Source organism: Ambystoma mexicanum, chromosome 3p (genome assembly GCF_040938575.1).
Source record: "Ambystoma mexicanum isolate Mex_15411 chromosome 3p, UKY_AmexF1_1, whole genome shotgun sequence".
Taxonomy (NCBI): Eukaryota; Metazoa; Chordata; class Amphibia; order Caudata; family Ambystomatidae; genus Ambystoma; species Ambystoma mexicanum.
Window position 1 is genome coordinate 114,300,285 of NC_090925.1, and position 23,696 is coordinate 114,323,980.

Sequence of the window (23,696 nt, forward strand, 5' to 3'; positions counted from 1 at the left end):
TCGAAATAGAAAATTCTATAAATATAAAAAAAAAAATTTAAATACCCTTGCATTGGTTTCTGCATCTTTCTGATTTAAACTTTTTTTTTTGCTCTTCGCTTTCTGGAGTTTGTCCAAATGCATTTGAGAACATTTGTCTATAAATATATATATCTTTTTTATCACCAAAATGGCTCTCTCATTAACACATCTCACCACTATTTTGGCCTCAATTTACCTATGAAAAACAAACAATAGAGTTGCATGAGAAGCTGACCACCATTTCACCACGAGCCAGCTCCTTGCGAGAAGAAGCGACACCTGCGTGTCTGCCCAGAGCACACAACAGACGCACCATTCTCAGGCACATAAGCACTTGGTCACGTGGGAACCTGCAGCTTTCAGCTCCGTCCTCCCCACCAATGTCTTTCTCAATGTATCAACACTACTATTTTGTATTCATCATTACCATGTATTTTATTTTCTGGTCAGTTCATTGGTTCTGTCCGCATGAAGCCATGATAAACTGTAGTTCATCTCGGTCAGTTATGTTTTTCCATTCTAAATGTTTTCTCATACTGACTTCTTGTGTGGTGCACTCAACCCCTGCAACTTTTCAAAATTTAAAGCCCAACTCCCTTCCAGTGGTTGGCCAAAGGTAGGTTAAAACACATGTACTACCTCGGGGGATGTAGGGGGCGCTATATGCTACAATGGTGCCCTCGGAATGTGCTACAATGGTGCCCTCGGAATGTGCTACAATGGTGCCCTCGGAACGTGAGACTTGTGTCCATAATGTCGAGGACGGGATGTTCCTCTAGCAAGTGGTAGGCGCACAACTGTGGGGGAAAGGGCTTCCAGCTTTGTGGGTAGGAAAAGGGGGATATGGAATGGGGATTGTTTTTTATATACTGTGCCAATAAAAACATGTTCATATATGTAGCCACTTCACAGTTTGATTCCGCCGCAGTGACCAGTGCTAGCTGCGTCACTGGGAAAGTATGCCAACATAATCTCTCTATGTATCAAATGTTACCTGCAAGACTATCAGGACCTTTGTTCAGCTATGCCTCTCCACACATAATAAATGATCATATTTCGTTGCGTAGAGAAGGAGCCAAGTACCCCCACCTCAACCACCTCACCTATATTTCCAACTGTTTGTGTCTAAGCGTGTGTTCAATCAAGCAGCAAGTGCAAACATGCAAAGTCATGTGTTGAGTTGTCTGGCAGAGATAGTGAAATCAATAAAAACTATCCCAAATCCTGTGAAAGGAAAATGATATTCTGTTAAGCACTGCCAAAAGAAATCCTAATTAAGACCTCTCCTATGATACTAAATGTGTAACAAGCAATGTTGTTTTGTTTCGAAGTCCAAAAAACCCTACATTAAAATGAAAGCAACATCTTCCAGCTTCCTTTCCTTTTAAATATTCCTTCTATCTGTCTCTCTATATAAATATATGAAATGCACAGACCCAAAAAGCCCTACCTAGAAAAGAAAGTTAAATACCCTATGAAAACAGAAACCAACACTGTGCGACCACCACTATCCTCCCTCTCTGAAAGATTACTAGTCACTGCTAAAAAGCTCCAGTAACTTTCCTATATATAGGCTGGAGAATCTGCCTGCCAAAACTCTTTTACCGAAACCTCTTAAATGTTTGGGAAATTTGGTGGATCCCAAATATGGTAACAACTCAGGTGATTTGAATTCAGACGAAGAATTCGGGCTAGGCTTATGCCTGCCCGTAGTACTTGGAGGGAGAATTGAGTGGAAGTAGTTGGGAGTTTCCCAAAGGCTGGCTTCAAAAGTGAAAACCAGTGGAGAGTAGGGGATGAATGTTCCAAACATTGAAAGGAAGGAGAAGGGAAGCTTGAAAGGTCCCAGATTTCCCAAAACACTCTAATATAACCCTCCAATTTTGGGACCAGACCTGCCGCTAACCTTGGAGGGTATATTAAATCCCAGACTGGTCTTAGCCCCATTCCCACTGTGGATTGTTGCTAGAAGCCCTAGGAGGAAATGCTCGAGGGAGAAAAGACCGAAAGTAATTTTTCCGAAAATAACTTCAGTCTGTTCTCCCCTAAATATTCCTGACTTGGCCCCGCCCCACCCACACCCCCACTACCACCCCCCTACTTACCTTGCGGCGGCACACTTCGCTGTGTGCCGCTGACTCACTGTGTCCCTGCAACGCCTGTTCCCTTTCACTTCTGTGATCGGAAACTGGCACCGCAGGGTCCTTTCCTTTTTTTAAACATTTTTTTACTTGTTATGGGATCGGCTGCAGAGGACTCACCCGCAATGCCCACTCACAGTATAGTGAACAAGGGTGCGGGGGACTCTTAAAGCAAAGCTACAGGCTGTGAAGGAGTGGGACATCCCCACCACACTTACGCGGGTTCTCAGTCTAACCGGGTACTAACAGTCGTTCGTTAGAGGGTATGGGACCATTGCCATGCCCCTGAATGATGTAACATCCAAAAAGATGCCAAAGAAGGTAACTTGGCCCCTGCCTGTCAAAGCTCCTTTCAGGATTTAAAGGATGGATTGTGCAGGGCCCCCACTCTGAAACTGCCAGATTCACCAACCAGACAGATGCCTGTGATTTTGGGATTGGAGCAGTGTTAGCACAGCTGATCTCTCTGTTGCCTACATTAGCAGTCGGTTGACAAAAAGGGAAAGCAACTGGTTTGTCATAAAAAAAGAGGCGTATGCGGTCATGTGGGCCCATGAAGAAGCTGAAACCCTACATCTTTGGGTCTCACTTAATGATTCAGACGGACCAGAGGCCTCTGCAAGGGTTAATGGCCATGCAATTGGAGAACCCTAACTTTTTGCATTGGGCCATATGCCTACACGGATTAGATATGGACATCCAACACAAGCCGGGCTCCAACATGGAAATGCAGCTGGCCTCTGCTGGTACTTTCACCTTGGGTCGAACCAGACCCTCAGTCGGGTGGTGGTTCATATTTTGAGGCTGGGGGGCATGTGAGGAATTCAACCATCCGCACAGGGAGAGTGCGCTCGCCTGAGATTTTTTGATTTTTTTGATATGTGAAAATGAATGATGGGAGACCGACCTCAGAGAAATGAGGGTTGCCATTCCACACCCATTTCATCTGCTTCCGGCACCAAACACCTAGTCACCTGTACTCTGGGAAGACACAGCCTACAGGCGCTGTCATCCCATGTCATATTCACATGGAATGTGACAGCCCTGGTTACATCAAAGCATTTCAAGAAGGGGGAAGGCACAACTTCCTCCAGCCATGAGTAGGCTAATTAAAATATCGAAGGCTCCATGGATCTGCATTCCTTTGTCTCCGGCTGGTGGCAGTACATACTAATGAGAGATAATTGAGGCAAGCCCGCTGAGTGGGTTTGGGCGCCGGAGAGACATAAGGAAGGCGGGACTAACTCCCCTTTGGTGTGCAATGTGTCAAACCAAAGCTAGTTCACACTCCTCTGTATGAAAGGCAGTGAACTGCATGTCTGGGTCCACTATTTACCTCTATTTACCGTAGGCAAACCCCTGCAGGGCTGACCCCTTTCAGAGTGGAGACGTATGTGGTTTGGGGGGAACAGGAAATTTGCTCCCGGCACATATGTCAAGGGAAAACCTGTGCTTTAATCAAGAGTCACAGAGGGCTCAGTTAACCAGAGAGACACTTTGATCTACAACAGACAGGAAGATGTATGGGACCTAGGTATATGTTGTCACCCCATGTCTGTCCTGTTGCAGAGGTCTTTAAAAGAGGGCTGAACCCCTCACTTAGCAGATCATCTGAAGACTTTGCAAGGAGTAAGAAGGACTAATTCCAACCCGAGCTGAAGGTACAGTCTTAAAGGACACAAGCCCTGCGAAGAAGCTAGGAGGAGTGCCACATAAGCGTCCATCTTTGTAAGGACAATTCCGAGACAGTCGAATCCTCGAACCGCATCGGGCTGTAATGCTGACCGTTGTCATGCCACAGTCACCAGAACCATCCGAGACTCCTCAACCAGCATTCCAGATCCACCAACCAACACAGAGACAATGATTCTTGGTCCTGAGCCGCTGCGCCGGACAGCCTGTAGATGTCCGTCCAGCCTCACTTGCCGAACTGCTTGCTGCTTGGTACCTGCAGCTGTCTCCCGCCACTAACTCTGTCTCAAGGGCTGTGAATTGCCCTGGAACCGCCTCAACACTGTCGAGCACCAAGAACTTCTTCAGCACCAGGTACATTGTGGTTCTGCCCCCCCCCGGTCTTTCTCCGAAGGCCCCTAGAGACAGTTACAACCCTTTGCCCCTTTGGTGCTGGAACCAAATAATCTTGAACTATAAGACTTATTACTTAACCAACTACCCTCCTGTCAGTATCCAGAGTGCATCCCTTTCCTTCGTGAAACTGTCTATCCTCTGTGTTCCTTTACAGTGTGGGTTGTAATTGTAATGTTTTAGAACTGCCTGTTGGAGTAATAATAAAGTAGATATTTGTATACAACCTTGACTGGACAGTCCTTTTTATCATTGGGTAATAATTGTATTTTCGCTATACTGCAACTAACCAATGATCCACGACCTTGAGGAGATAAGTCTGCTGTTCCATCCACGTTACCAAAAATTGGACAAGGAGGTTGTGTAATTCACTTGTATTCCATTCTGTTTGGATCCCTTCTGGTGTAATAGAGGTGTGGGGTTGATGGTTTAGAAACCAATATTGCTCCTTGAACCACTGGTGCCCCGGAAGTTGATTCCTCACACACACACCCAATACGTTATTGGTTTCCAAGTAGTTCTGAATTTGCAAATAGGCTGCTCTTTCCAAGATTTTCAGTAAGAAGCGGACTGTCGTGATTGGATGGTAGTTGTTAGGGACCGTGGGGTCTAGAGAGGGATTTTAAATGACTGGGGACTACTCTGGAGGAGAATGAGGGATTGATAAAGGTGGCGAGGAAAGGTGTGAGGACCTCAGAGCAGTCCTTGATGAGGGTCACTGGGAAAATATCCCCTTTGTGTAACGCTCATCTGGTATCCACGGGGACCTCACTCAGCCTGTTCTTACCTCTGACGACCTCAAACTGTTCCCTGGAGTCTACTCGACTGGAGACTGGGCCTGAAACACAGATTGGTAGAGTTTAACTCCCTATTGTCTCTGTGTGCTTGAACCCCTTCTTCCCCGGGGTCCAACCCTTCCCTTTGATCCACAGCTCACCTTGTTTTCTTGGAAAGTGTGCTCTCCGTCCTGCTTTCAGCGCAGGGGTGCGTTGATTGATGCGGGCTTGTTGCTGCCTAGTTACTTCACTGGCAAGATTCCGACAGGTAAGTATAATGAGTCTTTTGAACTAACTTCGTTCCTTTCCTTCCTTAGAGGATGGCTGGCATCCGGGGATGGCAACGTGCTGCTGAGATGAGTAGCGCTGAAGATGAGTGAGAGCGCGATGCGCGATGCAACCCTTTCGTATTTGTATTGGACTGAGTTCTTTTTCTGTGTCTTTTAGGTGCCGCAACGTTTTCAGCGTGGATGCCGGTTATGAAGAAGAAATGCGGTGATTAAGCACGGTATGCAGTGCCTCTAGATGTTTCCACGCTAACCTGGAGTGTCTTTTCCCTCTTGCAGATGGATGAGAAGTTCCGGAGACAGAGTTCCCCCAGAGCGGCTGGGATTCAGGTAAGCGTTTGTAGCTCGTACAGTCTTTAGAAATAAGCGAAGATTTGCTGAATGCTTACTAATGCCTTTTTCTGTTCTTTTCCCTTTTCCTTAGGAAGCGGCGTGCCGGGATGGGAATGAGACTGCCGAAGATGCCCGCAGAACAGAAGAAGCGATGAATGATGGGCAGAAGCGCTGCAAGGTAAGGCTTTTCCTAACTGTGTTCTTGTTCTTGCAGGAGCTGAGCGCAGAAGAAAGATGCAGGCCTACTGGAGACCGATCCGAACACAGTGCGTGTCACGCTGCCGGTGCAGAAAACACAAAGCATGTTTCTCAGCTTGGGCGTGGCTTAAATAGTCTCTGGGTATTCCAGGTGTCTCTGGGCTGAACCACACCCAAAGGACTAGACTGCACATCCAGTTCTGGGAACCGAAATACGTGGGGGCATCCATCTTGTCCCCATCAAATCACTACAAGTCCAATCCCCAATGTTATCCTATGGGAGTGAGTGAGTCTGGTGCCACTTTGGCGGGATGGAGAGGCCCTTGAGGGCCATGTAGGTGATCGTGGCCTGGCTCTAGCCTGTCGTCTTGGAGGGCTGGGCACATGAGGGGCAGGAATCATGACACTTTGCAACTTGATGGTTTCAGGCCCTTTAATTTGGTTTTGACTTCAGACTCAGAGATATTTGTGAATTGAAACCTAGGAAGGACTTTGTGGGGGGCAGTGAGGAGGGGGTCCTTGGCGAGGGCTGCTGCAGGGATTTGAGAATAGATTGCTTGAGGTGGATTTTTTTTGTAAAGGGTTCACATTTTGGCACGCATAGCATTTTTGAATATTAATGCACTAAGTCTTGTCTCTCATTATTGTGGCAGGTGGGTTAAAGTGGGCTTCTAGTTCCCTGATTGATGGTGAAAAACTCACGGGTGTTGAACTTTGCTTTGGCAATTATGGCATTATATGTGTTGAATTTGGTCAGGAGAATAGCTTGTTTATAGCATTTGGCCACAGTGGTAAACAGCACCTTCAAGGCGCCTGTGGGCGATTTTTCCCAGTTGGATTCTGCTAGCTGTTTGATGGTCCAGAGCTCTTGTAGGTCAGAAGTAAACCAGGATTTTATGTGTGCTGACGGTTTAGATTGACTTGGTACTAATGGGGGGCAATGGCGTCAATGGCTGCAGTCAAGGTATTAGAGTAAAGGTCGGCGAGCAAATTAGGGTCCATGGTGTGGGGTGATTCAGATCAACGTGCACTGAGTAAGGGCACAATGTGATCCTTAGTGAGGTGTCTTGCGCTGCGGGCTAGTGTTGGGGGCAGCACCAGGTTGGACAGTGTTGTATGCCCAATAGGAGAGATGGTGAAGTACACTATATGATGGTCAGACAAGGGTCGCTGGTGTGTAAAGCTATCCGACAGAATCCAGTCAAGGATGTGACCTTTGAAACGGGTGTGGGTGTTGATGCAGTGCTTGAAGCCTAAAGCGCTAAGCGACTTGGCTAATGAGGTGGCAGCTGGGTCGACCACGTTGTTGTATCCCAGATTAAAGTCACCTAGGAGGATTATTTTGGATGTAGGCTTGGTGTGGATGCCCAAGGTGTGTACACGGTCCTCTTCAAAGGATTGTGCTAGGCCTGCGGGGCAATAGATGATGTGGACAGTGATGGTGTCTATATATGAGATGGTCAGTTTGACAGATAGGATATCACAGTTTCCATCCAGGGAGGTACTGAATTCTCCGCTAGGTAGGGAGTCCTTAGATATCAGTATCGCTCCCACCCACCTCTGGCGTTGGTTCTGTCACTCCAGAAGACAGACAAGGCAAGAGGATCCGCTATCAAAAGAGCTGGGCAGGAGGCTGCGTGTAGTCACGTTTCTGTGACAGCTAGGAGGTCAAGGTTGGATGCAGTGATGAGATTTTTAATGTCTAAGGCGTGAGCAGGGATGGACCTGGCATTGACGAGGGCACAGTTCAGCAGTGGTATCGGCATTTTGGATTTATTTATGCTGGGTAGAGCATTTTTTGGGGTAGCCTTTGTGGTATCTGGTGGGAGGCATGTCTTGGCGCTTGGCTTGAACGAGGTTTCTTACTCTGCTGTGACAGGTACTCATGTTTACTTGGAGGCTTGGGAGGCTGGGTTGAGGTGAGGAGATAGTCTGGGTTGGCATGTGGCCCCGGAGGGTAGGAGGCTGCTTTGCCTTGGGGCTGGATTTCATGCCGGTGCGAACTCCAAGGCAAGAATTCCTTGCCTCTAATGTTTGGGAGAGGGATGGGAAATACACGTTCTCACGCAGAGAGTGCAGGGAGGCATTACATCTCAAGGGGCAGGTTTATGGTCTCAGTGGATGGAGATTGGGTGAGAGAGGACAAGGAGGTGGGCCGCGAGCAGGCTTTTCTGTATCTGGGAGCAGTCAATGCCTGATGCGTTACATTGTCTCTGGTACATTGGACTCGCTTCATGCTGCTGCAAAGATGCTAAGATCTTAGAGCCACACCATGTCTTGGTCCCAGAGGTGAGAGCTGTATTAGTAATGGTTGGCACATGTGTGAGTTGGCTGCATGGCACCGTGTTACTACTGCCTGTTTAGAGAACCACTGATGTGCAGGGCCGGTGTGCAGGGCGGGAAGCCTGTACCAGCTAAGCACCCAGTAGGTTGTGTGTCCTAACCTCATGGGAGCTCAAGGGTAAGGAGAAAGACGCTTTGCTCAGAGGAGGCGTGTGGGCGTACACGTGATCTGCTGATCTGTAAGGCATAATGCGTCCGGTGGCGTGCTGGCGTATCGGCTGTGAGGGTTAGATTTAACATCTGAAGGCACACAATACAGGCCCATATTGCAAATGTTAAGTGTGGTATTTGGTTTACCTTTTGGGGGGCGCGCTCAACAGCGGCACGGAGGAGTCTAGCCTATACAAAGCATAGTCCACCTAACCAACTCTCTATCTTTCTCTCTCTAAGATGAAATATGCATCTGGTCTCCAGAGTTAGAAGGAGTCACTTAATATTTTAAGAACAAATTCTGCTTGTTACATTTTCTCTACTTCCTTGATGAAATGCCTGATTGAAACCATGCAGTGCAATCCCCTTGGCGACCACATCTAAAGGCCTTAAAAAGGGTAGGGATTGAGTTCTTTGGTTCTCATATTATAACACCATGAAAACCAAAGTGACGATCATCTCCCCGACTGCAAGAGGCTCCCCAACAGCAATGGTGTACTATCAACTTTGCACCTCTTCTCAGTAAGGCCTGTAGTTGCTGAACATATGTCAGAAGGTCTTACCTACTCTGTATTGTGACAATGATGTCCCAAAGCGCAATTCAAAACTCAAAATAAAGTTCAAACAATGTAATAAAGGAAGCAGTGGCTAGGGTACGGATAGGTGTGAGTCGCCAGGGTACGGACAGGTCTCAGTGGCCAGGGTATGGACAGGTCTCAGTGGCCAGGGTATGGACAGGTCTCAGTGGGCAGGGTATGGATAGGTCTCAGTGCCCAGGGTACGGACAGGTCTCAGTGGCCAGGGTACTGATAGGTGTCAGTGGCCAGGGTACGGAGAGGTGTCAGTGGCCAGGGTATGGACAGGTCTCAGTGGCCAGGGTACGGATAGGTCTCAGTGGCCAGGGTATGGACATGTGTCAATGGCCAGGGTACGGGCAGGTCTCAGTGGCCAGGGTACAGGCAGGTCTCAGTGGCCAAGGTATGGACAGGTCTCAGTGGCCAGGGTACAGATAGGTGTCAGTGGCCAGGGTACGGACAGGTGTCAGTGGCCAGGGTATGGACAGGTGTCAGTGCACAGAGTATGGACAGGTGTCAGTGGCCAGGGTACAGACAGGTGTCAGTGGCAAGGGTACGGACAGGTGTCAGTGGCCAGTGTATGGACAGGTGTCAGTGGCCAGAGTATGGACATGTGTCAGTGGCCAGCGTACGGACAGGTGTCAGTGGCCAGCGTATGGACCGATGTCAGTGGCCATGGTATGGACCGGTGTCAGTGGCCAGGGTACGGACAGGTGTCAGTGGCCATGGTATGGACTGGTGTCAGTGGCCAGGGTGCAGGCAGGTTTCAGTGGCAGAGTATGGACAGGTGTCAGTGGCCACGGTATGGGCAGGTGCCAGTGGCCAGCGTATGGACAGATGTCAGTGGCCATGGTACGGATCGGTGTCAGTGGCCAGGGTACGGACAGGTGTCAGTGGCCAGGGTATGGACTGGTGTCAGTGGCCAGGGTGCAGGCAAATGTCAGTGGCCAGGGTGTGGACAGGTTTCAGTGGACAGAGTATGGACAGGTGTCAGTGGCCAGCGTATGGACAGATGTCAGTGGCCATGGTATGGACCGGTGTCAGTGGCCAGGGTATGGACAGGTGTCAGTGGCCAGGGTATGAACCGGTGTCAGTGGCCAGGGTACGGAAAGGTGTCAGTGGCCAGGGTATGGACCGGTGTCAGTGGCCAGGGTGCAGACACGTGTCAGTGGCCAGGGTATGCAGAGGGTTAGTGGCCAGGGTACAGAGAGGTGTGAGTGGCCAGGGTATGGACTGGTGTCAGTGGCCAGGGTATGGACCAGTGTCAGTGGCCAGGGTGCAGACAGGTGTCAGTGGCCAGGGTATGGAGAGGTGTCAGTGGCCAGGGTATGGAGAGGTGTCAGTGGCCAGGGTACAGAGAGGTGTCAGTGGCCAGGGTACGGACAGGTGTCAGTGGCCAGGGTACGGACCAGTGTCAGTGGCGAGCGTACGGACAGGTGTCAGTGGCCAGTGTACGGACCGGTGTCAAGCCTGTCTTCTACATGGGGACTGTTGTTTGTCAATTTTAATCAGGCTTTTGTTTGCACTCCATCAAACAGTATAAAAGTTCAAAGTTCATCCTTTTTCAGATGGGGTGCTACGAGTTGTCTCTCACTCACAGCATGCCATGTGAGATGTGCTTTAATCACCATAGTTCAGTGATTCTTCCAACGTTTTCTTGCCTTGGGGATGTTTGTGTGTCGACTCTCCTGAAGGCAGAGTCTGATTTGGTTCCTGGTTGTTGCTCTCTCTTATGGAGCCCAATGGGACTCAGTATCATGGAATGCAATGCTTCCACTGTGCCGATGCCCTCACATGACTGTCTTTCCTTCTCGTACCTCCAAGCCTTTTTTCTTTGACATGCGCAATTCTCCCAGTCCCAGCATTCAGCAGTGCGTCCACCTTGCCCACTGGTTGTTCACCCCCCCCCACCTCTGGAGTGACAGGATTCTTGCTTTCCTTATCCCTGGTTACTCATTGGCACTGCATCACCCCCCCTTCCCATCCAACCTATGGGCTTGCAGCTCCCAAGTGGGCGTGTCTGTCTTCAGCCGCTTATTTATTTTACTAGGGTATACAGTCTTTATATTGAATCCTTTATATTGAATGACCATATATGTCGAATCTTATATCTTGCAAACCTTTATAGTGACTAGGCCGCAGTTGCCTTTGTCAGGATTGTGGTCACAGGCTGGGTCCACAATCTCCTGCCTCAGTGTTTCTGATACAATCATGCGTCTGCCTCCACCTGAGCTTCTTGTCAATCGTATTCTGATTGAGCCATGCAGGATCTGTAGCAGCTGCTCACTCTTGAGGCCTCTCCCTCTGTCTACCTCTTCAGCATCTAAGGGTGGCCTCAGCATTCCTTCCAGGTCCATCACAAGGAATCTCACGCCTGGTGTTCCGCATCAATGCTGGCTTTCTTGTCCTCGCGTGCAGGTAGCGACTGTGTCTAGCACAGTCCAGTCACCCTCTAATGCACCTTTGAACCCTGCCATATGGGCCACCTGGCCTCCAGGTATAGGACTACATTCTTCAGCCACATCCCTGACTTCTGCATGATCTTATGTTAGCCACACGCTACCTGCTTCTCGGAGTCCATGCTTTTATCCGCAGATACATGGGGCCCCCGACATGCAAACGGATGCAAGACTTTCCATGGGCCTGTCTTCTCGGGGTCCATTTTTCAAGACAGTTTCTGTTACTAGTTTGGGTGAATACGAATCATGCCCTCACCTCTGAGATGGCAGCAGCCTGCACTTGCAAGTTTGAATCTTGTGGCAGGGCTGACGTCACTCGTCCTTCTCAAGTTCATAAACTGAGTACTATCAAATTGGTTAATAATAACACCTGTTGTGGCCGCGCTGAGAAGCCGAAGGAATCCAGCACAGAGTACAATATGAGAACAGAAATCATTATTTACGACATACTTTGCTACAACTGTTAGTGATTATTTTAATAAAAACTGGCATTATTCCATGGTCTTTCTATTTGCGTTGGGAAGTATGCTGCTACAAATAGTTGTGCTTCCATCCATCTTTCTGGGGATGCTACCTTCCCCATGGTTTGCCAGGTATCATTAATTCCAGTATCCTGTGGAAAAGGGTATCTCTATGATCATTCCATCTAATGAATTTAGGGGAAATCCTTTGTTAAAGTTGTAGAGACCCTGCTACCTCAAGCAGGCACATTTAAAAAAAGGTACATCTATGCTCCATATGTGGACCAATATCTCATGAGAATTTAGGATTCCAGCATTAACCATAAGCAGACCAATGAGCCTCAATCATGGTTTCTTTCTCAACATTACACATTCATTGTCCACTCTTCCTATGTGCGAAATTTGGTTTCAAGAGCAATTGGATCCTTACTGGATTGACGATGTGTATTCCAAGCGCTGTCCTAATACGTGTATGGCACGACTAGCTCATCTGCGGCCAAGACTAACCAGTTGTGCATTAGGATTTAGTTTGCTTGGGATGCTAGATGTTTGTATATTTTCCGCCAGGTGTAATAACATATCATAATGACTGAGTGTGAAGTTGGGCATTCTTCTTTTGTGCATTTGCTTGATGTAATGGTCTGTGATCTGGCACCTTGAGTGACCTTTATTTTTAACATCTGTATAAAACAGAAAATCTGTTGGGATCCTCCGGAAATTACTGGCTACATGACATTTGGACACCCCACCCCCTTTCTGCAGATTTCAGCCCCTTTACTCATGAGACGGCTGCCTGGAATCGGGGCAACATTAATGTGGTCATAGAAGGACCAGACAAGACTTATTTTAAGTGCCTCAACGCGAGGAACAAAACTTGATGGGACCTCGAAAACCTTGTTTCAAGGCCCTAGGATGCACCGTTTCTGAGATATTTGCACTGCACCATTCCACGGTAAGGCGACAGGTGGGGAGAGCGCATAGCAGGTCCCAGTATGCTGCAGCACGCCAACTCTCGCCTCTCATCCACATCTGCTTCAGGGTATGTAAACCAACACACACGCCCACTCTCAGTGCAGTTTACTTCAGAGTTCAACGCACATCAAGCGATAAGCAACTCGCAACAGCGACCTACAGGATCATTGATTTTTCAAAAATGTGTGAGAGTGTCATCTTGTCTGTCTACAGAACCTGTGCGGAGTACGGGTACTTTTTACTAGTTCGAAATAAATAGCTTTCTGCTAAAAATGTTCCCAAAGTCCACTCTCCTCAAAGATAGATAGATATAGGGTCTCATTCTGAGTTAAGCACTGTGAAAAAGCCGAATTAATTAACCGAACTTTGACCACATTTATCTAAGTGACAGAAACCATACTTTCACATAAAAAGAAACAAATGCGCACACTTGCCATTAGAATTCTAAATGAGGCACGGCTGAATAAAACTCAGCCAATGCCAAATCCATAATTCATAATGTGAAAAATGAAATTAATCTACAAGAAAAAAACATTGTCAGATTTGGCTTGTTGTTTTTGGAGTTGATTTCTCATATTGCATAGCATTCAATTTATGTGTACCGTGTAAAGGTTGCACACACAACAGTGAACAAAGAGGCATTGATTGGTACCTGTTTAGGGCTGGTGAGCTGAACAAATCCCCTGTTTGGCAGCTGAACCACAACTTATTCCGTTATCTCTATGCCGTCATCCAGCCCTATAAGTGGAGGGAAGTCTGATTCTGATCGCCAGTGGAAGGTCAGTTCCTTTGACTCAAAGCTGCAGATACTGAGGCTCTGTTGGGTCCTCAAACAAAATGAGGATCCTACTCTTATCTTCCCTGCTGACCCTGCTACCAGCCAAATTAGCACTCTCTGGTAAGTTTTTATCGATGAACAGACGCAAACACCTCATTGTTTTGATAAGATATTCAAGCAACCAAACTGTGACACCAGAGTTCCTGTGCCAAGAGGACCCGGTTCAAAATCCACTTCCCACTTTTAATGTGTGAGTTTTTTTGGAACCACTCTATGTATGGGATTTATGATCAGATGTAGGGGATTTATCTAGTACACATGATCCTATGTATGATCCTGTGGGAGGGATCGCTATGGCCTGACCCTAGCTAGAAAGCAATACAGCTTGGTACAAAGAATACAGAGCAAGAGATGGACAAAGTGAACAGAGGGGAGGGGGAGGGGGAAGGAGGCGGCAGGACAGCTGGTATCTGGGAGTCACCCGACAACAAGGCTTCCCTGAGGTGAGGGAGAGGTGGGACTTATCTGCCATGGGTAGGGTGTCTGTTCCGGAGCGTAGGTGCGTACCAGAAAGAGTCCTATTTTAATTTCTAGTCTGGCAACAGGGTGGCTTCTACTGCTGTAGAGGTGTCTGGAGATGCTCAGAAATGTAGGCTAGACCTTTGGTTGTCGTTGTTTTTATGAACGAAAAGAAAACGGTACACACACTGTAGACAGTGCGCACAGTGGTCACCAGTTTAGTATAGAGTTCATTAGGAGGCATACAGGCGTGCTATTATATACCAATATAGTCATACCATTTTGCACCTGATAGCCGGTTAATACGTCTACAGGAGCAGTGCCTGGCAAATGCTTTTCCATGCCTGCACAAAAGCCCAAACTGTTTGTATTGTCAGTGCTTGTTTTGCTTTGGACCCGTTTTCCATCGCTCAGGGGATCTGCTAATCAGTTTTCTTTTTTTGTCTTTCTATTGATTGGCAGGGCACCCTTTGGTGCGGAGCTTGCACATTGCATTGTGGAATGACGCTCTACAGTGCTTCTATCTCTGGATAAGTCAATTGCGCAAGTCTGAATTTTTGTGTAATCAGGCCTGTCAATGTCCTGGGGTGCTTTACAACCACGCGCACATGGTCACCATATTTTATTTTGTCCACACGCACAGTGTCGCTGGAACACTGCGACATCCCGGCCGCTTTAGAGGCGCTCATGATTTTCCAGGGCTCTGAGACTTGTGATGCAGGGTACAGGTGAGCAGAGGAGTATCTTGCGCTCTATTTGAAATGTGCAGTCTTTCTTTCGAAAATCGCATTTGGCTACACGTATGCATTTGCAATGAGAATAAGCGTAGCAGATTTTGGGCGCAGAGGAAATGCACAATATTGGGGCTTAATGACCTCTTTAAGCTAGCACTTCCGTACTTTGTCATTGTGCTGTACCAAACAATAAGCAGCACTTGCATTGTGGGGCATCAGGGCTGTCACCGCCCATCTTCAAAGAGGCCGCCAAGAGAATGGGCAGGAAGGAAGCATGAGGGGGAGAGATGTGCGAGTATCAGGATGAGCCAGGCAACAGTGAGTACGAGGATGAGGGGGCAGAACGAGAGAGGGGCAGTGACAAAGAGAAGGATGAATGGGGGCAGAAAGATAACAGAAGTAACAAGCAGCAATAGGGGGGGTAGAGTAGAGGAAATAGGCACTGAGGATGCAAAGGATTGATGGAGAGGCGCCGGGCAGACAGAGAAAGCAGAGAAAGCAGAAGGGATAGGCAGGACGAGAGGGTTAGAGCTGAGTGAAATGAATATGAAGGAAAATATGGATGGGAGGAGATGGGTAGTCAAAAAGCAGAAGGAACAGTCAGGAAGAGAGGGACAGAGGGGAAGGGACAAGTAGAAAGCGACAGATGGTGCAGGAAAGAGAACCAGCCTAGTGTACTACTGGGTCGGGACATAAGATATGCCATTGATGCACAAAACATGTGTGCGCCTACGTCCCTCACATGCACGCACACACCCTTAGGGCAAGATGGTGAGCATGGGCCGTTTTTCAGTGCTTCCTGACGTACAACTTACTGGATGGTTTCTGACCAAACAAGTATGGAAGACTGCCCGGCCAAAAGATGTCATGGCTGGGACTGTTTATAAAGTACTGATCTTCATTAGCTCATGCAGTTTGGGTAACTGTCAATAGTGTCTGTATGAAAACAGAATCTAACCCGTGTATTGTTTGTGCCAGAGGCTTGGAAGGCTATATAATGTAGCTACTGGGTGGGTTAGGCTACTCTCACACCAACTGGACATTGCCCGCCCCAATAACACCTCTGGCCCACCTAGATGATACATCTCCCTCATGGGAGGATAGCTTAGCAGCAACATGCTCGCGTTGGAAGAAAAACGACACAAAGCAACACAGGTTCGATCCCTGGGTCCGCGCTGAGAAACCTCTGGGTATTTAAGTGCGTTATAAATATGCAACTAAGACAAAAACAATTACACAACTAAAAGAAAAAAAAAACAATTCCTGTAACAGCGCCTCGATGTCTGCGGGCTGTGTGAGTGCTTTAAAAATGCAAATTAAATAAATAAATAAATACGTTCTGGAGCCGGGCCTGAGCTATTGGGTTGCTAAACTTTTATTGCGCTTCAGTTGCTGCTCCTTTGAATTGTTTTAGTCTTCTTTGTGGTCCTCGTTAGTTGAAGAGGACACTACATATGCCAGCAGACTTGGAGTCCGCGGGACTACTTTTTTGCAAAGCAGACGTGGGAGTGCCAGCGTGGGTGCAACTAGCCGGTCTGTGCTGGTCAGTGGCGCTCAGAGGCACCCGTTGCCCGCAAGAGTCCACTCACCCGGATCGCAGTAAGTTCCTACATCGATTTTACATCTTCCTTATGAATGCTGATAGGATTAGGAGTTTTGAGGCGCTTGTAGCTGGTGGAGCAGCAAGTAGAGCTGCTATAACTAAACGATTCCTTGAGGAATCGTCCTCCCTCATGGAAATAGGTGACACAAGGAGTGCTCAAGTCAGTGTTACCAATACACCTCGTCAAGCGGCAGGAACGGTAGACGAGATGGCTACCAATCCAAACCTCACACAGATGTGTATATTAATGCAACAAAAAAAAGATGTTGGGAGGGGACAATAGCATAGTGATACTACAACCTCACCACTAAACATGACGACACATAGCATGCTCGCGGGCGAGCAACATGTGCCTCAAAAAATACAATCAATGGAGGAACAGAAACAAGAGGACACTGTGGGAATCTGAAAACAGTACCACTGAATACCTGATCTCTTATTAAACATGCACTGGATCTGGCCACATATATCATTAATCGGGACATTGATATGTGTGCTCTTACTGAAACATGGTGTGGTGAGGCAGCAGGACCTCTTCTTGCACTGGTGATCCCACCTGGCTACAGTAGTCAACGCGAGGATAGATAGGAGAGGAAAGGATGGGGCCGGGGAGGGGGGTGCCTTCATTTTCAAAACAAATCTTGATATATATGTTAAATGGAAACACTGGGTATGGAGGGATTAGGCCAGAAGCAACAACTACTTACAATCTGGTTCTAGTCTATAGACCCCCCCCCCTCCACTATGCCTGAGTTTGCTAACCAATTTACTGTTATGCTGCTACCACTTCTTAAACCCAACACCAGAGTTTTTGTCTTAGGATACTTTAACTACTTGCTGGGGAACAAAAATGACACCCAGGCTAAGGCTCTTGAGGTTTCAGCAAATCTGGGATTTGAGCAAATGATTAGCTCCCCTACTCATCACACAGGGAATACATTCAATTGGGTGGCAATGCATAAAGCTATCACAGCTGATGTTATGGTTTATCCATGTCGAGGGTCGAACCATTTTTTGTTCACTTTACCATAGTGAGTGAAAAACAATGTAAGGTAAGGGAAGTGACCAAAGTTTGCATTGTGTCCAGCATATTAACTTAAGGAGCACTGGAATCTTGGCCTTTGCTGTTGGTGAAGCAAGTCAAACATCTGGCATAGGCAGAAGATATTATGGTAGCCTATCAATACACTATTGAAGAGGCAACCAATATCTCAGCCCCTCTGAAGAGGAAGTGGGTTGTGGATAGAATGAGCAATTCATGGTTCTCGCCTGACCTACAAAAACTCAAATCAATAAAAACGAAGAGCTTTTACATTTGGAGAGCCGCCCAGCTTAATCAAGATAGGGAGGCATATAAGAGGGCTGCCAACATAAATAAAACAGCAGCGATTGCTGCAAACAAAATATTGCTTGATGCCAGGATTGAGAAAGCACAATCCCAATCAAAAGAACTATTTAAGATATTAAAAGTGTTAGAAGACCCATGTCCCGAGAAAACAGATATCATTGTAAAAGTGAATTATGTGTTACTACTGACTTCTGCCATTGTATTCACTCTCCTCTCTTGCTTCTCCACTCTTTTTGACTGCTTACTCTCTGTTCTCTCCTCCCCTCCCCTCTCCCTTTTCCTATCTCCTCCCCTCCTCTCCTTACTTTCTTCCATGCACTTACTCTATCAGAATTGTCCCTGGACCTATTATGATAGCAACCTCGTCTGTCGCTACTGCATCCCCTTACTGCCACCCCCTCCCTCCAGCACTATCTGAAATGTCATCAGGCCTAGTACGATAGTCGCTTGTTTTGTTCCTCCCCTCCCTTTCTGCACCCCTCTCCCTCACCTTTTCTTTTCCTCCGGCTCTACCAAAAATGTCATCAGGCCTAGTATGGTAGTTGCCTGTCTGTTTCCATTTCCATCCCACTCTCCCCCTCCCTTCCTTATCTATGTCTTAGCACGTGCACTATCTGAAATGTCTTCAGGCCGAGTACGATAGTTAATTTCACATCCTTACTGTTCATGGCCTGTAAGAATGTCATTATATTTTCCCTTGTTCCCTCCCTTGCCTTGAAGCGCTTTGAAACACATTGTGTATAGGCGCTATATAAATAAACTATCATATCATATCATAAAGATGTAGCCTGGTGTGCTACCATTCAAGAAGCAATGTTAGGGAACCGACAGGTATCAAACATAACATAGAAATTAGTCAGATGGCCAGCAAAGTAGCTACTATGACCTTGGATCTAGATGTCTGCATACCCAAGAGATTATCTGATCAATTCAACTTCAAACCGTTGTCAGAAACAGAACTTACAGTAATTATTGAAAACCTCAAACGGACCAGTGGCAATGGGGACGCATGCCCTCCTATGGTTATTAAGGTGTGCTCTGCCACACTGATAGGTGTTCTCAGTAAGATTGTTAATGCCTCATTTAGAGAGAATTACGTTCCAACAAACTTCAAAAAAGCATGGATTACCCTACTGTTAATAAAGACAGGTTTATGTCCAACGCTGCTAATCAATTACTGCCAATTAGTACCCACCACGTGCGGTGAAATGGGAATACAGCGTGGTGATTGGCTCATTTGCGAGCCATACCACACGGTATTCCCTTTTACGCCATGCATGCCGGCTCCTCTGTTCCCGGGGAGGGGCGTGGCAGCCCCTCAGCCAATGAGGAGGCTCGAAGCAGGCAATCCCTGCTCCAAGCCTCCCCATGGCTGGAGGCTTCCCTCGTCCCCTGCTGGGGACTCAGGTAAGACATTTTTGTTTTGTTTCCCCTTTCCTCCTCGCTGCTCCCACCCCACCCCACTTACCTTCTATCTCGCAGTCTCCGGCGGGGCACGATGGAAACCTCCTGCTGTGAGGAGACTCGGAGCGGGGCCATCCCCGCTCCAAGCCTCCACACAGCTGGAGGCTTTGATCGTCCCCTGGCGGAGCCCGCGTTCCGTATTTATTTTTTTCTTCCTTCCCCACCCCACTTACCTTCTTTTTTCTTCTTTTCTCGGGAGCGGACGCGCTGGGAACAGAGCGCGCCCACTCCCGATGACCGCCACGGAAAGGGAAAACGGACTACGTTTTCCCTTTCCCGGCGGCCATTTTTTAAAAAAAAATCTTTTTTTTTCTGTTCCGAAACATGTTTCGGAACAGGAAAAAAAAGCAATTAGTCCCCCGGTCTAACGGGCCGGGGTACTAATGGCAATAATAATAATGCCTTCTTTAAGGCCCTTTCTACGCTCAGGCCTGAAACTACGGCCCCGGGGGCATTACCTGGGGCGGTATTGGCCCACAGTCGAGGGGCTTATTGCCACAATGACAAACACTTTGTTTCTGTTGAAAATCTTAGATCGTGTTGCCTATGAGCAGGTCTCAACATACCTGAAGAACCATGGGATCCTTAATAAATGGCAGACGTGTGTAGCAAAGCAGCAGAGGCTGAACAGTCAATCCTTGATTATGGGGCACCACAGGGGGGCGTGTTTATCCCCCACCCTTTATAATGTTTTTACCGTCCCCTTCTTTGATCTTCAGGAAGAAAACAAAATTGGCTTCACGAACTATGCAGATGACACGCAGTGTGTCATCCCATTGACTGGCAATCAACCAGAGAATGAAGAGTCCATTAATAGAATATATAAGCTTATCCAACCTTGGATGCTAAGTAATGGCTTGGCTCTAAATAAAGAAAAAACAGAATTAATGATGATAGGCACAGAAGTCAAACTAAGGAAGATGGGAAAGGAATATTCCAGCTTTATAATAGCAGGATGTGATTATTAAAATCAAAGATAAAGTGAAGACGTTGGGAGTCTATTTGGACAAGACCTTGAATATGCGTGCCCATGTGGGCAGTCTTGTCTCCTTGACTGCCTATGACATCAATTTGCTAGCGCAGATTCCCCCGTGTATTTCCCAGTTCCGTTGTGAAAGACTAGCCAGAGGATTTATAGGTTCAGAAATTGACTATTGCAGGAGTCTGCTTGTGGGCATCACCAAGACACATAGCGCCAGACAGCAAACCATGCAAAATAGCGCTGTTAGAGTGACGATGGGCCTTAGGAAGAGGGACACAGTCTGCATTGGCTTCCAATCGAGGCCAGAATTCAATTATGCCTTCTCGTGATCACATACAAATGCCTGACTGGGGTTAGTCCCATATATCTGAGTGAAGTGCGGGTCAAGAATGATTGTAACAGGACCCTCAGATCTAACACCTTGAAACAGCTCAAGATACCTGCATGTAAGCTTACGCAGGTGCAGAATTGTGCCTTCTTATTTGCAGCCGAGAGCTTGGAATGCCGTTCCGCCCGGTCTCAGGGCAATCAGCGGTACTTCATTGTTCAGGAAGAAACAAAAGACCTGGCTGTTTAGATGATGCTGATGGGAGAGTTTCTCTCCTCGCACGGCGCTGTTTATTTTTCCGCTTCTGGTAGCCCCAGTGTGTTATTTCATGTTACATGTTGTCTGCGCCCTTAAGCCTCTGGTGCGCTCCATAAGTATTGTAAAGTAAATTTAAAGTAAAGTCATGGCTTTGGGTGTTAAGCCACTGCATCTTATTTTTATTTATTTAATTGTATTTATGTATTTATTTAATGTTTATGTATTTGCATTTGGATGCACTCGGGTGCTGAAGCTCTGAATGCCTAGGGTTGCCCTAGACTAGTTAGCTAAGATCTCTGCAACCCTGCATGACAATGCGTGTTCCTGCAGCCAGTGCATGGGTTCCATCCTGACAATATTGACCTGCCTGGGAAAGGGAGATGAACGGAATTGAGCTTGCATGGCAACCATATGAGAGGGGTTCAGGAACGAGCCCCTTCTTGTTTTTGGTGGTGGAAACTTTGGCGAAGATGGCAGCATGATGGAGACCCAGAAATGTAAGATCAGGTAAGGAAAGATAAGATGTTGCAAGGGTGTGGTGTAGTGTGCTGGAATTAGGTGGTTGGATACAGGAAGAAGGAGGTGTTACAGGGTACAGGTTGAAGACATCAACTGCACAGAGGAGCAGGATCCGGCTTCCTCTGAACCTTGGATTATACTTGAGGTTCCGGCTGGTGTTGGTGGGAGCTGATGCTGTTGTAAAAAAACATAAAGCAATGAACCACATACAAATAAAATATGGGCTTTGGGAACAGCAAGCATGAACGTCACCAGCCATGTTTTTTTACTGGTTAATGTGCTGTATAAAAATAAAGCACCACAAGGACAGATTTGTGGTCTTGTGTGTTGAGGCAATGTCTGGGTTTGCCAAATCATAAAACTGAGCTCCAAGGGGGTAAGAATATAGGAAAGAAAAAATGCTGCCACTAATTAAACTCATGTGTGGCAAGTAGGAAATAACAAATACTGGCCGTTGTAACCCATGAAAAGTGATCCGTCTGTGTGCAAGGGTTGGTTACCTGGGGGTTTGTTGAAGAGAACGCAGAATGTCAGTTACTGAAGGCAGATCGCGAGGCGCGAACGAATATAAGGGTGAATAAATAAGGTAACAAATATCTGCTTAGAAAAGGGAGATGGCCAAGAGATTGAGGCAGCCATGTTTGAATGGAGTAAGGGGCAGCTAAGGCATGGCACGATAGCAGGAGAAATTGATATGTTATCAATATAACATAAAAGAAAATAAGGGGGGTATGTATACAATTAACCAGAGGACCAATGTTCCATTGTTTGAAGTCAGTGGACGTTGCACCAGTACTTGGGCAAGACGGTGAGTTACCAGAGTTATCAGAGAGCTGAAGAGTGGGGTGACGGGAGTGGTTACGCTAGGAAAGTAAGAGCCGCTAAAATAAAGGGCATACGTGAGGCGCTTAATTTGAAAGTTGTAGCAATGGGTAAAGCTGTACTGAGTCCAATGGGGCCCATGAATGAATGGTGGTAATGAAGCTGCTGGAAACAAATGTAAAACAAGCAAATTATTACAACAATTGCACGTTCTGGTCTCAGTGAAGACCGGTGTCAATGGTGCGGTCCTTAAACATAAGGCACACTTCTTGTTGTCTCAATGGAGGTTCTATGTTGCCTCTTCTGGCTGGATGTAACGTTTAGTGTATGCCTGTTCTGATTCCCTCTTGGCATGGATTCCTTGCCAAGCTTTGGCATCTGGTTGCATATTGGCCCCATATGTGCTACCAATCATGAATGGTTACAGATACAAGTGAGCGCATATTTTAAGCTATGTGATGATAACATGCTTTTATACTGTGACAAAGCACAGCCACAGTAGTTCAGAGTGCCTTTGTTCAGAAAGCAGTGTTGAAGTTGATAAAGTTGCCATTTTGAACAATCTGTAGTTTTGTTAAATGCATGCGGACACCTGAATTACCATGTATATAGGAGCGTATGGGTTTTGGTGGAAGCCAGATGCCAGATTCTTGGTTTGGAGTCTCCAGGAATCTAGGACTGAGCTTGGCCTCCTCATCAATGTAGGGAGTCAATTCTTTTTTTGCCTTTGCCAATGTCACAATATATTGACATTGATGACATGGCTTCATGTGGAATCTTGGGTTCTGAATGGAATGCTCTCTGGTTTCACAGACGTGATGCGAGCGCTTTGTCCTTGCTAGGTTGGTCGTTAACAACATGAACCTTTCATTGGCTTTGGCCTTTTTCAAAGGCAGTTTTGACATCCTTACTTACATAGTGTCTCGAAAGGAACTTTTGTTTCATATTGTGAGCATTAAGTGGGTATGAATCATTCTGTCTGAAATTTCACTTGGCCCTTAAATTTAAACCTTCAACAGGGTTCCCCTATACCCACCCAATGGACACGCAGTAGTGTGCTTGTTTCCATCACCGTCTTGTTTCATGCATCAATCTTCTACAGTATCTCCATCTCAAAATGGAGAAATGCAATGTTGGTTTTGTTGTTGTGCAAGTGTCAGTTGTGTATGGAAGGCGTTGCTGTTAAGGCCTGAATGCAGTCATGGGTTCTAGTAGGATGGGGTAAATATTTGTCTGATTGATGATTGGTTCCCATTTCCTCCCAGTTCATGTGCATCCTTCTCATTGGCCCCCGTGTTTGGTACCGTTGCCGAAATCAAGATCTGAGTCAACGAATGCATTGTAGTTTGTTGTAGTGGAGTTCAGGCATCACCTTGGGAGGAAATGACACCTTTATAAGTTTCCATCAAAAGAGTGGGAGCGGGAAATGTTCGGGAATCGATACTGGTCATGATTTTAGCTTCCTCCAAACTGCTTCCAAATTTCACTGATCCCTGTAGAGGTTCTGATACACAAAAGCTGGTAGGACACCGTGCAAACT